This window comes from Mustela erminea, chromosome 10 (genome assembly GCF_009829155.1).
Source record: "Mustela erminea isolate mMusErm1 chromosome 10, mMusErm1.Pri, whole genome shotgun sequence".
NCBI lineage: Eukaryota > Metazoa > Chordata > Mammalia > Carnivora > Mustelidae > Mustela > Mustela erminea.
Genome location: NC_045623.1, coordinates 87009027 through 87023786, shown reverse-complemented (window position 1 = coordinate 87023786; position 14760 = coordinate 87009027).

Sequence of the window (14760 nt, the reverse complement as noted above, 5' to 3'; positions counted from 1 at the left end):
CCTTTTCCTGAACGTGCCAACCTCAGACCTCGTCTCAATGCTGCCCTCAACGCCAGGTGACTCGCCAAACTGCTGACAGCAAAGCCCATCTCCTGCCTCCTGGATGGAGAACTGGACTCAGAGACCAGTGGCCCAGGGCTAGACCCCCACCTCAACCCTTCAAGCTCCTTCCCCTCCCAGGGCTCCAGGGACGCGCTCAGCGACAGGGGGATGACAGCAGGTGCTTGCCCACGCCGCCACAGGAGTGAAAGCGAGTATGCCAGCGAGAAGCCCACCCAGAGCCCAGCACCAGGCAACGCTCCACACCCAGGTGTCGGGTTGGCTCATTCCACGCGCTTCGAGAATGCTGGGTTTGACTAAATGTGGGGCGTTCCAAGTCGTGGCCCAGCGTTGGACTTCTGACAAATGTCCGTTCCACGAATTAGTTAATGAATAGGTTTGAATTCGAGCGCGGGTGGCTTCCAGCTCTGTGATCTCCCTCTTGGCCCTCGTTTCCCTCCTCTGCCACTCCATAAAGCACCGTGGTTCGCTCCCTGAGTCCCAAATAAAAAACACAGGAAAACCGACTCAGATTCCAGGAAACAAAAAGCCCAGGAGCCCAGAGAACGACACATGGTCAGGAGGCACCAGGTGGTCTCGCGCTCCACACTCCGCCAGGGCTGGGAAGGCCGCCTGTCCCCCGCAGGCCACGGGAGGGGCTCATCAGACGCGCCAGGTCAGGAGATGGGGTCCTGAGACCTTCCCCACTCAGGTGCTCTGAAGGTGGGCACAGCGGGTGGAGGGAGCCCCGAGAGGCGAGGTGGGAAAGAAGTGAGGCGGGAGGCAGGGAGAGGCGGATGTCGCAGTGCCCAGTGCTTTCATGTCATACCTCAGCAATCCTGGGAGATGAGGACTGTTGTCCCCTTCCACAGATGAGGACACTGAGGCTCTGAGTGGTTGGGAGACATCCAAGCCTCACAGCCCGTGAGGGGCAGAGTGGGGCTCAAGGCTGTCTCTCCGTGAGCTGATGGAGGTGGGTCCTGTGTCAGGCCCTGTGCCCCCCACGAGAATGGAGACACTGTCGCGCCCCCCCCCAGGGCCACAGTCCCATGGGGAACAGGCAATGACCAGGCAGTGGGACCTGATGGGGGAAGCCCAGGCTGAGTAGGAATCTGAGGGGGCCCTGCACCCAGCAAGCCTGCCCTGGAGCCTGGGGGCCAGCAGCAGATAAACCTGCCCCCGAGAAGGAGGAAGGGGAGGGGTTGGAGGACAGGGAGGAGGAGGAAGGGGAGGGGAGGAGCAGGAGGAACGTGTTCAGGTAGAGGGAACCATCAGTTCAAAGGCCTCCCTGCCTGAGCAGCTTTCATTCCCTCCTTAGGAAGGAGATGCTTGTAACTGGATTATAATTATGTTGACACAGCGTGAGGACCCCCAGATCCACGTCCTGCCCCCCTCCCTGGGCTGCCCCTTCCCCTTCCTTTCTTACCCTCCAAGGCAAAGGCAGCCCCTGGGGTCCCCAAGCAAAGCCTGCAGTGTGTTGCTGGGGAAGCCACTTGTCCTCTCTGGGCCTCAGTTTCCCCATCAGTCAAGTGAGGGGCTTGGATGGGGAAAAGGGTCCCCTCAATGAGTCCTACTGTGTGCAGGGCCCTGACCTCTCGCCTTCCCAGAGCCCAGTGCAGCAGGATTACTCGTGCTCCCTCACGAGTCCTGAGGCACAGACTCCCACCCCTGCTCCTCCCCTCTCCTATGCAACATCAGGGGTCACTAGGCAGGACCGCTGGCCTCCACATCAACAAGTATCACTGCTCTAGGACCTGCTGTGGCTCCCACTGATGGCTGCCTCGAGCCATCAAGACTCCTTACTCGACAGTTTTACCACCCACCACCTCTCCCATCCCCACCCTCCAGAAAGCTCCTGCCAAAGCGGCTCCCAGCACACTCACCCACCCCCATCCTGCCAGGGCTTTGCTCCAGCTATATCTCCTCCTCCCTCTGAGGAACTCCTATGCATCCTTCAAAGCCCAGAATTCATTTCCTTGGTGAGGGCTTTTCCAGACAGAACCAATCACTCCCTCAGCTCCACCCCAGAGCAGCTAATAGAGAATCTGTTCTGGGCCCCAAACACGTACCAGGCTCTGTCCTCATCCATTACCTGGGCCACCTCACGTTATCCTCACCACCGCCCTGGGAGGCAGAGATCACTCTCACCTCTGCAGTACAGATGAGGAATATGAGACTCAGAGAGGTGGTGCTACTTGCCTGAGGCCACACAGCCAAGAAGCAGGGGAGCCCTTATCTCTCCACTTCTGTGATGATCCATACCCCCAGTTGTCTCCCCAACTGCACAGTGAGCAACTCAAGCAGGAATTGCTCTGAAGTCTTCCTTGTATCCCCAGAACCTAAAATAGTGGGGGAGGGCAGCAGTGATGAAGGTGTGTTTGATGGACACACCTGTCGGTTGATTCCCACCTCCCAGGCTTCACTCCCCACCTGGGATCTCACCTTCCAGCTGGGCCCCCCACATGCCCTTCCTTGTCATCTGCTGGGTCCAGTCCTCTGCAGTCCTCATAGCCTTCTTCAGGGAGGCCTTGGGCTTCCCCAAAATGCCCTTGTGCCTCTTTCCCCCACTGCTTATTTGCACAGGTTGAGAGGGACACTCCCAGTGGCCCAGGACCGGCCTCTCTCAGACCCTCCTCAAAGTGCCAGCCTTTGCTTCACAGAAAATACTCCAGCTCAGGTGAACTGAGCTCAGACTTAGCCCCATTTGGGCCAGTGACCAATCCCACCAGGGATGTCTGGAGTCCCTTCTCCCCTGAGGCATGGATCCCCAGGTCCCTTCTGCACGGGGCCAGGGAAAGAGCAGGGACTCCTGTTAGCTGGGCCGGGGCTCACATCCCCTCCTGCCACCAACGAGCTCAGTGATCTGGGATAAGGCAGTTCCAGGGCCCCAAACTCCACTCCAGAAAAGTGGGAGCAGCCATGCCCCCCAGGGGACGGAGTAAGGGCTGATGGAGTCCAGCACGTACACAGCCCTGCACACAGTAGGTGCTCAGTAAATGTGAGCCCCCCTCCCCCTCCAAAAGCGAGCAAACTGTAAGCTGCATCCAATTCAGAGCTGCTGAGTGAATCCTTCATCTGGCATCGGAACCCCCGCCTCACCCCCTCCCTCCAAACCATCTCCCCGACCCCACCCTTCCCTCCAGACCATCCCCCAGTCCCACCCCTCCCTCTGAGGCCCCAGCCCCCTCTCCAGCCCACCCCTGCCCTCCTGATCCCAATGTAATGTGTGTGGTTTCTGTGGGGGTTGTTCCATTATTGCACAGAATAAATCTTTCAGGATGTTTAAATTCCAATTTTTTTTTTCCTAATTCACCTACACCCAAAGAAAAATGGTTGCCTTTAGCAAAGGTCTCACATGAAACACACAATATGGGACAGGAAGAGGAAGCAAGGCCCCGATCACAGAGCAGGTACCATTCTTTAGAGAAAATCTCGGCCTCGTCTTTCCAGGAGCTCGGCTCCCTCCAGGACTGCAAAGCAAAGTGACCCCACTTTTCTCCCCTCTGCCTCAGGAAGGCATGATGCAGGCGCTCCTGAGAGTGAGGACACCTCCCCAAGATCACCCCCAGCTCTAAGAGGTGGGTCCGGGACTCAAACCCAGCCTGCAGCTCCAAGGCCCCTGCTCCTGTCCTCGCCCTTCTGCTCCCTGGGAACGGGCCTGGGGATTGTAAAGGCAAAGGTGAGCAGAGAAATGATTCCAGCCCAGGCACACACCCACTCGGCTTTGGGTTCAATGCACTCCCATGGCCATTTGCATATATTTGCATGCCATGGCTCCAGAGGCCTCCAGTATAGGCAATAATCAATTAATTAGTGCAACCAGCCAGTGGTCATTTAGCTGCCGAATGTTCTTAAACTGATGTAACACACAGAATGGATTTTGGACTCGAGCCCCCTCATCACCTCCTGGGTCAGCAGAGCCGTCCCCGTACTGGGCCCAGTCCCTACCCTCAGCTTCCCCTCGTTAGAAGGGAGACACTCAAGGGAAACGGGCTCCTTCATTATCTGGAATGAAGAGTCCACTATTTTGTGTTCTTATGTCATGAGTAGCAGGATGGATGGCAGGCCTCTGTTCTCTGCAGACTCACTTCGGGCACAACCTTCTCCCACCGGAGCTCACAGGAAATGACCTTATTTCAACTGCCTCCTGTCATATGGGAAGCCCTCTCTGATCTCCTGTAGTAACTTGAACACTTCTGGGGACGGGGAACTCACCATCTCAGGCAGAGCGAGGATAGCTGGTCAAGCACAGGGCACACAGAGACCGCTGAGTCTCCCCGATCAGACAGCGTGACCAGGACTGTGACCCACCCACTCACGGGTCACTCTGTTACCGAGCAACCAAGGTGGAGGAGGAGACAGTGTGGGCATCTGGCGCCTTGCTCCCCAAATAAAGTCACGTCCTAGATCCCTACAATCCCCAGCACTGATAAGTGACGGGGAAGTGATCCCCGCTTTTCTGCTAGCCCCAAGGCTAGAGTCACTTCCAGGACCCCAACCTCTGGCCGACAAGCTAGTGAGAGGCCCGAGGGCAGGGCTGAGCCTGCAGGGATGCATGAATGAATTAATGCGGAGAGGATAGAGACACACATGAATGAATAAATGAATGAATGAGAAGAACGGATGGGAGCAAGAAAAAACAAGTGCATTGGGCAAATAAAGGTGAGGATTACTCATGCCAGGAACCTGATCGAACAAGGCTAGAGCTCACACTGGCCGTACTCCCACTCTCCTTTCCTCAGAGGAGAGAAAACTAAAGCACAGAGAGGTTAGCAACTTGCCTGAGGTCACAGAGCTAGTCTGAGGCAGTGCTGGTCACTAGGTAGTCTGGCCATAGGGCCTACACTCCCAGCTCTGCCTGGGTTAGCTTGGTGGCTGAGGCTCGTCAGAACTGCCTCCCCACTGCACCCCACTCCACCCCACCCCGACATTCAAAACAACCTAATGAAACCCAGAGCCCAGTCAAAAGGGCGCTTGGTTTCACCATTAAATCATTCTTGTTGTTGTTGGCTGGGATTGGGCTGGAAGCAGACCTTGCCCTTTCCATGATTGTTTCCAGTGGTTTTCAGCATGTTCTACTTCCTGCCTCTGCAGGGCTGGAGGATGTAGCGGGATGCTTGGCAGGCTGCAGAGGTCTCGCCTTTACCGGGGGCAGCGGGGGTGGGTGGGTGGTGGAGAGAGGTGAGCATCATCGCCAAGAGGTATCCTGGCCTGCGCCTCCCGCAGCCCCACTATCCTCGAAAGTGACTGTTTTTAGCCAGGAGATGGTTTAGCTTCTGTCTTGGTATCTGTGTTACTTGTTCTACCCATTTAACACTTTGAAATGGCTGTAGGAGAGCAAGGAGTGGGGCCAGGGGGAGAGGGGTGGCTGCGTCACGTGAGGACAGACTTAGGCTCAGCATCAGCAGCCAAATCTGTTCAACAATGAGATGAGTTTCCCTCACAGGTGATGAGCTCCCCATCCCTGGAAGTGTTCGAGTTATTACAGGAGAGCAAAGAGAGCTTCCTAAATGACAGGAAGCCGTTGAACTAAGGTCATTTCCTGTACTAATATCCTGGTTCCAAGACTTCTTTTTCAGTCCTCAGCCTCTCTGACCTGCTTCTATGTTGTCCCAAATCTCTGGTAGAAATTCCTAAATCCTGAGATTCTGCGGGCCTAGGAGACCGTGAAGGCATCCATGATCCTATAATTCTAGGATTCGGTATAAAGACAAGATGCTCAGATCCCGCAATTCAAAGATTCTCTAAAACACGTTTTTAAGCCTGTGAAAGATGTTCCAATTCCAAGATTCTCTGCATCTCGGATGCTATGAATGGTACTGACATCCACAAATGTTCCCGCTGTACGAGAAGAAGGGTGGGCTGCTCACATTTCAGGATCTGTAGAAAGAGAGAATTCAGTTGTTTATCTCCAGGGACCTCTCCGCTCTCAGAAGTGGCAACCCTGCAAGTTTGCCTTCCATTTCCCCTCTCTCCCAGCCTCTGCTGGCTCACTGCAGCCTCTCCTGTCAAGCACCCAGAGCCCCCAGTGTTGAATGACCCACCCAGAAGCCCCCCACTCTGTCCCCTGCCCACACCCACCGCAGCCTGGTTACCCTGACAGCAGAGAGGGACTCCTCTCTTGGTCCCTGACACTAGTCTGAAACTGCTTGTTTGGATTGTCCTGCACACTCGTCCCCTGGGGACCGCCCCCCAGGTTGGAGAATGGCTGGGGTACCCTCCAGCTTCTCTCTCCCTGCCTGTCCCCAGCCCTCAGGGAGGCAGGTGTGGGTTGCAACCCCCCCCAACTGCCCTGCCAGGGGTACCTTCTCAGTGGGGGATTGTCACCTGTCATAACCCAGGTAAGGTCACACCGTAGGGATGCCTGTGCTCGCCCCTAGGTCTTGAAGCTCCAAGTCAGGAAAACCCCTGGGTGGGTTTTTCCCACCTAGGTGGGTGGATATGGTTCCAGCTGACCACTTCAGGAATGTTTTCCTTGGGAATTCATTATTACAATAGTAGGCACAGAGCCTTTGGAGGCCAAGTAGAATTTTTCTGGTGTGGCTCACTCAAAATAAGCAGCTTAGGGACCAAGAAAGCTGGAGCCCCCTTGCATATCAGTTCTGTTTGTTTTTCCTGATGCACTGGCCCTGCTCCACAGTACAGGTCTCTCCCAGATTCACTATTAATTGGGGGCTCTCTCAGTGGGTTCTGAGTGACAGCTGTCCTGTGGGTTCAGCTGGGTTTCTCTGGAAAGGAACTGGATCCGAGGAGGAAGAAGTGGAGACTAGGCCGGCGGGGCTGGATTTCTGGAGGAGGCTGGATTCGCATTCAGTCCTCCAGGACAGCCCAGGGGCTGCTCCCCATCCACCAGACCTCCGCAGGAAGGCTGGGTCATCTATGCACCTGTGGCAGAGGGAGCTCAGAACCCAGCAGACTTGGCCATGGAGGAGAGGAACAGCGGTGCTAGGAAGTCTCACACACAGGAGGAGGGGCATTCGCTGGCCCAGGAGGCCAGGACACCACCAACCCGCTTCCCGTGAACTTGGGGTCTAGGGAGCATCACTGAACGCAGCTGCCTGCCTCCTCTGGCCAGATATGAACAGAGAGGACACCTGCACCCCAGGCTAAGGCAGAACAGGCCTTCGGCTCAAGGACCAGACCCCAGGCCACCCCTCAGGGTAAGAAGATGCTTGTGAAGCCAGAGCGAGGGGTGGGGGGCAGCCCGGAACTGCACAGCTGCACTCCCTCTCTAGCCCATTGGTCAATTTGCGCCCAGGAGCCCTGGGGGGCGGGGGAGGGGGGTTGCCATAGTAACCGCACACACAGAGGGCACACACGTGGCTCTGGGCAGGGCTGAGGGGAGAGATACCAGGGCTGAGCGCTGAGGGCCCAGGGACCTGAGGGAGGGACTGGCCTGGGAGAGAAGGGGCAGGTGTGGGGGCGGCAGGTTGTGTCGGGAGCCCCCACTTCTCACCAGGCCCTGGGTAAGGGCATTGCGCGTTTTACCTTATGTGACCCTCACAACAGCCCTGGAAACCTCTGTTAATGTCCCATTTTCCAGATGAGAAAACCAATGTCCATGGTGATCCAACACACCCAAATCACCGGCTTTTCCGTAACAGGGCCAGGATCCCCACTTGGGCCTGCCTGGCTCCAATGCACGTGATTTTCCTTGTGCCTGAGCAACAGGGACATGAAATAGCTGACGGCTGCCACAGGCTTCATGAGGCACAGAGCTCAGGACTCAGGGTAACAGGAATGAGCTTGAGGAAGGGCCCCACACTGACAGTGGAGAAACGTGCTCAAACGATGGCCCCCTCACCTCCTAGATGTGTGCCTTGGAACTCTCTCAGCCTCAGTGCCCCTACCTGTAAAATGGGAGTGATGACCCTACCTGTGAAATGTTAGACTGTGTCAGGATTAGAGGACACCTACATGCCTGGCACACAGTAGGCCATCAATAAATATGAGCTAAGGTGGAATGTGAGCTCTCTGCAGGCTCCTTCCTTCCCTGGACATCTGGTCTGACTCTGTGCATCCATCCACCCATCCAGCCGTCTACCCATTTACCCATCCACCTCATCCACCCATCCATCCAGACACCTCATCCATCATCCATCCATCCATCCATCCATCCACCCATCCATCCATCCACCCATCCATCCATCCACCCATCCATCCATCCACCCATCCATCCACCCATCCATCCACCCATCCATCCACCCATCCATCCACCCATCCATCCACCCATCCATCCACCCATCCATCCATCCATCCATCCACCCATCTATCCATCCACCCATCCATCCATCCATCTACCCACCCACCCATCCATCCACCCACCCACCCACCTACCTATCTGTCCATCCATCCACTCACCCATCCATCCATCCAACCATCCATCCACCCATCCATCCACCCATCCATCCACCCATCCATCCATCTACCCATCCATCCATCCATCCACCCACCCAGCCAGCCATCCATCCATCCACCCATCCATCCATCCATCTACCCATCCATCTATCCATCCACCCATCCATCCATCTACCCACCCACCCACCCATCCATCCACCCACCCACCCACCTATCTGTCCATCCATCCACTCCCCCACCCATCCATCCACCCATCCATCCACCCATCCATCCACCCATCCATCCATCCATCTACCCATCCATCCATCCAGCCAGCCAGCCATCCATCCACCCACCCATCCAGCCATCCATCCATCCACCCATCCATCCATCCATCTACCCATCCATCCATCCACCCATCCACCCATCCATCCATCTACCCACCCACCCACCCACCTATCTGTCCATCCATCCACTCACCCATCCATCCATCCACCCACCCACCCACCTACCTATCTGTCCATCCATCCACTCACCCATCCATCCATCCAACCATCCATCCACCCATCCATCCACCCATCCATCCACCCATCCATCCATCTACCCATCCATCCATCCATCCATCCATCCACCCACCCATCCAGCCATCCATCCATCCACCCATCCATCCATCCATCTACCCATCCATCTATCCATCCACCCATCCATCCATCTACCCACCCACCCACCCATCCATCCACCCACCCACCCACCTATCTGTCCATCCATCCACTCCCCCACCCATCCATCCACCCATCCATCCACCCATCCATCCACCCATCCATCCATCCATCTACCCATCCATCCATCCATCCAGCCAGCCATCCATCCACCCACCCATCCAGCCATCCATCCATCCACCCATCCATCCATCCATCTACCCATCCATCCATCCACCCATCCACCCATCCATCCATCTACCCACCCACCCACCCACCTATCTGTCCATCCATCCACTCACCCATCCATCCATCCACCCACCCACCCACCTACCTATCTGTCCATCCATCCACTCACCCACCCATCCAGCCATCCAACCAACCATCCACCTATCCACCCACCTATCCATCCATCCATCATCCACCCACCACCCACCTATCCATTCATCCATCCACCCAATCATCCTCTTGCTGATTCACAGCAGGAACTTAGAACCGCTTTGGACAGGGATTAGAGGGAGTCACTGTCACAAATGTCTGACAGACCTTCTAGCCCAGTGAGAGTGGCCACAGGCATAAGAATGACTGCTGCCTGGGGCCAGAACAGAGGCCTGGTTGAGCCCCAAGGAGGCATTACGGAAAAAGCAGACTTTCCCTGGGAGAGTCAGGAAGGACCACAGGAGAGAGTGTCTAAGTGATCACCAGCCTCAGCAGAGCAGGAAGGCCATTCAAGGCAGGGGCACAGCATATACCAAAGAAAGAAAGGACAGAAGAGCCTGGCATGTTTGACAAAGAGTTCGGCATGGCTGGACCTCAGGTTCAGAATGCAGGTAGGTGTGTTAGGAAGAAAAGAGGGAGCAGACCGTCTGGAAGAAGGCAGGGCCAGACTCTGAGAAGCCTCTGAGAATTCCAGGCTAAAAGAGCTGAACTTGATCCCATAGGCAGTTAGGAGCCACTGAAAGTTCTTGAGCTGGGGCATAGCAGGATAAAAGTTAACTCGTTAGAAAGCGCCCTCCAGCAGCACTGAGCAGGCAGCAGTGGGGGACGGGCTGGGAGTTGGGTGCATGTCCTGGGCCCAGTGTTTTAGGGCCCTCCTCATGACAGGTTTCTTGGCACACAGGGATACAACATGGTTCAAATATCAAGTGGGGGCCAGCCTGGACAATGGCCTGTGGTCAGTCCCACCCAGAGCCTACCCCATGACCCAGCAGACAAGTGCACACCTCACTCACCCCCATAAAGCCCAAGCGGATCCTGAAGTCAGCCCCCAGCCTCCATCTGCCCCCACCCAGGGCTCATCACCATGGGGATGATTTCAGCCCCTGGCCCCTCATGCTCCCCTCCCACTCTCCTGTCCTCATCAGCAGGAGGCCTCCCTTCCTCTATCCAGAGAAAATCCAAGTCTTGAAATAGAAACTCCCTAGGATTCCTGACACCAAATACCCAAACCTACCCACACTCACAAGGCCCTCCTCCCCTTCCTCCTGAAGATGGAGACCCCATTCCCTCCCGCTGTCTGGGGCCCAGACCTGCTCCAACCAGCCCCTCCCACCCACAAACCGTGCAGGGGGAGAGGGAGGAGCCGCTTTAATCTCTTTATCGATTTAACTGTCTATTCAAGTCTCTCTCACCTTACAACAAACCTCACATCAAACCTGAACTTGATGTTCCCACTATCGCCCTCTCTTTCCCCTTCCAGTTGTGGGAACTTCTTAAATCAACCGTGGATGCTGCTTGCCTCCCCACACACACTCTGGGGACTGCTGCAGTCCCCACTCATCCCCCCACGGCACTGCCCTTGTCAAGACCTGACCTTCACGCCTCCAGCCTGCATTGCAGCCACTACCTCCAGACTGGCCTCTTTCTTTCTTCAGCCCTGTCCACACCCATGCAGTGGCCAGGGGGACCTTCAAACCCAAATTTGTTCATATCCCTCGCCTGTCCACACCATGCATGGCAACTGTCACAATCAAGAGAGCATCCCAACTCCCCAGCATGGTTCTGTGGCCCCTGCCACTGTTTACTGGATGGATGGATGATGGATGGATGGATGGATGAACGGACGGACAACGGGTGGATAGGATTGTTGATGGTTCAATGGATGGAAGGATGGATGGATGGACAATGCGTGGATAGGACAGATGATGAACGGATGGATAGACAGATGGATGGATGATGGATGGATGGATGGATGGACGGACAACGGGTGGATAGGATTGTTGATGGATGGCTGGATGGATGGATGGACAGATGGACAATGCGTGGATAGGACGGATAATGGACGGATGGATGATGGATGGATAGATGCTGAATGGACAGACAGATAGATGGGTGATGAATGGGTGGACAGATAAGCATATCTAGGATAACACATCTAACACTCAGAACTGATTCAGATGCTTCCCCAGATTTCACCAAACTCTCCCTGTCCAACCGGCAGATCGTCACCCCACTGGAGGGCAGACTCACACAGGATGACGCCCGACTGTTCTGAGGACTTGACCTGCCTTTTCATGTTGCTCCTCACATCCACACCCCTGTGAGGTGAGTCTCTCACAACCAGCCTATGATCAGGGACATGGCAGCTCCAGGAAGCTGTGTCGCCCCCTAGTGGGTGGCCCAGCTGGGCACACACCCAGGCAAGCCTGACCCAGATCTGGGAAGCCTGAAGAGGGTGTCCCCGGTGGAGCTGCTGGCGTGGGGCTGGGCAGAGGACTGGGTGACAAAGTCTCTTACCCCATGAAGGCTATGCCAGGCTGGGGCCAGCCCTCCATTCTTATCGCCCCACTTAACACTCTCCCCAGCCCCCCGCGAGCCACTGCTGCTCAGCTTCCCGGCGAGGGAGGCTCGCAGAGGAGCCGTGGCCTGACCAAAGTCCCTCAACCACCGGCAGAGCCAGGCCAGACCCCCAGGATCCCACACGGGGCTCACGGGCCTCTTCAAGCTTCCCAGCTCCGGTGGTTTCTCTGGACAGCCTTGATTTTTCCAGCTCGGCCTCCTCCTGCACTGTGTGGACTCAATGTTCCCCTCAGATCTCAAAATAGGCCCTTTTCAATGGGCCTCACCCTGAGCAATAAAATCCATGAAATCAAGGGTTCCAGGCATTCATTGCTGGTGGGGTTTTTCCTGATACTCATTAAAATAAAGACATGACTGGAAGAATATAAAATATAGTTTCTCAGTGCACCACCCGCTGTCACCTCTCTGACTCAGCGGGGGCTGGTCCCCCTCCCCGGGAGGCACAGGGCCCGCTGCCGGAGCAGCCGGGAGGAGCAGGGAGGAGGCAGCATCCGGGCGCGTGGACATGGCATGGCCTCTCCCAGCCCAGCCCAGGACAGGGGCGGTTTCTCTTTCCCCTGGGGAGGCCCCAGCCCTGCCTGCCGCTCCAGCCTGGGTCTTGGCAAAGGAAATACCATGGCAGTCGGAGGGGGCCCAGCTTACCTCCGGCCCCCTCACAAAAGGCCCCGTGGGGAAGGCTGCGATGGCCCCAAGAGTCCCCAGGGAATGAGGAGCATGGGGGGCTCATCACAGGCGCTTGCCACAAGTCCTGGCTCTGGGAGGAAGCCCCACGCTTGGGACAGGATCCCTGGCCCTGCACCAGCCACAGGACAGAGGCTGGGAGAGGCTGGCTGTCCATGGACCAATGGCTCCTGCCAGAAACGAAGGCAGGAAACTGCAAGGGAAAATCTGATACCAGGAATTGGGCAAGTTTTTTCCCAAGCTGTGGCCACAAGCCCAAATAGCAAGGCCCGCCAGCCATAGGGGGAGGGAGGCGGCAGGCGGGGAGGACTCCAGGTGCCAGTGGAGGCTGCGGGGTCCCCGAAGGAGGCTGTTCTGGCCCTCTCTGTAAGGGACTGTGGCAAAGCTGGAGGGGGTCCAGAGGTGGAACCATCGGGGCCAGACCCCGACCTGTGGACCTCAAAGAGCATTTAGAACAACAAAGAGATTTCCCCCTGGAGGAAGGAAGACTCAGAGGCCACGTGGCGCAGAAAGGCCTGGGTTTAAGACCCAGAGACTCTACTTGCCTCTGCAAGTCCCTTCTGCTCCCTGAGCCTCACTTGACCCAGCCTGTAAAATGGGGACAGTCCTTTCATCCAAAGTAGCTACAGAGAATCAATGAGGTTCGTGCTATTAGGACAATGATTAGCTCACAGTAAGCAGTGATACATGTTAGCTATCCACAGACTTATATTTCTAAGTTACTACTTATAGCTATATAACACACTATAGTATTATTTAATAATTATATATTATATTATAATTTATATATTATATATTTATGTTTATTATTTACAAGGGTATGTTATTTGCATGTTTTATTTATGTATTATAATGTGTTATATAGAAGTAATATAATACACTATCTGTACTGTAATATACTATAAATCCCTATTTGTAAATTATTATTGTCACACTGGAAGGCTGTGGGATCCAGAGGGAGCAGACATGTTCTGTGTGGCCCGCATATCACACATTCATTCATTCTATCTATTTACTAGGGCCCTGGGAAGCCCAGGGGAGCCCCCTTCCTGGGCTTCCTCGAGCACAGGTATCTTCAAAGGTGGGCTCCCTAGAAAGGAAGCCATGGGGAGCTTGGAGGCTGCTGGGGCTACATGCTCATTCGTGTGGGCCGCGGGCCCACTGCACACCCACCCAACCCAGGCAGCCGGGGGTGCAGAGGCGTGGGGAGTAAAGGGCTCGCCAAGGTCACCCAGGCCTGAGTGCAGAGCCACGCCTCACACCCGGGTCTGGACACAGGAGGTCCCCCTGCTGACCCCACGCTCCACGTCACCGTCACAGAGTTGGGCAGCCCCTCACACTTTACAGGGAGGGGCCGGGCAGGAAGGAACCACATCGGGCCCTGCGAACCTGAGGAACCTGAGGAGACAACAGAAGCGGACAAGTTCTGACCTGTTGGGAGGTTTTCCATGAGGGAGGGGGCGCTGTCTCCTCCTTGAAGCCCTGGTGGGAAACCTGTGGCTGAGGGGGTACCCGGGCCCAAACCCCGGCACAGATGGCGTTTCCATCCCGAGCCCCGATGACACGCTACCCTGCACCTGCTGTCTCATTCCAGTCTGCACACCCTCAGTGTGCAAACTGTGACCAGAGGGGCAGTCACGGGCCCCAAGTAACACAGCACGTCGGGGACAGCCCGGGTCTCACCCCCAGCTCTTTGGACTGTAGGCGACTTGCTCTGTCCAGGGTCCCCGAAGAGCCTTTTGGGGGCCCCTCCATCATGTCTACTTCAGGGTGTCTAATGGACCCCTCCCCCCACTCCGGCTTGAAGACTTTTCTATCCCGAAGAAGGGACAAAAGACTTTTTTCCATTGCCTATAGGAGCAAGAGAGAAGAGGGGAGCAGGAAGACGCCCCTCGGGGTGCTCCTACCTAGCCCCCCGCCCGGTCCCCAACCTCCAGGTCTGGGCTGCCACCACCAGCCCAGCAGAGCCTGGACCAGGCCCTGCGAGACCAGAGCTGAACCTAGCCCAGGCCCCACACAGGGCATGTCAGGGTGAGGGTTAGGAAGAGCACAGCCAGCCAGAGCCGGGAGAAAACAACCATCTTGGGGGAGACCCCCGCCCACGCTCTGCCCCTGGAGACAGATTGCTGCCTCCTTGGGGGTCTTTGTGTGTGGGAGGGAGGGGACAGTTTGAAGGGATTAGATCGCAGGCTACTGAATGCCACAG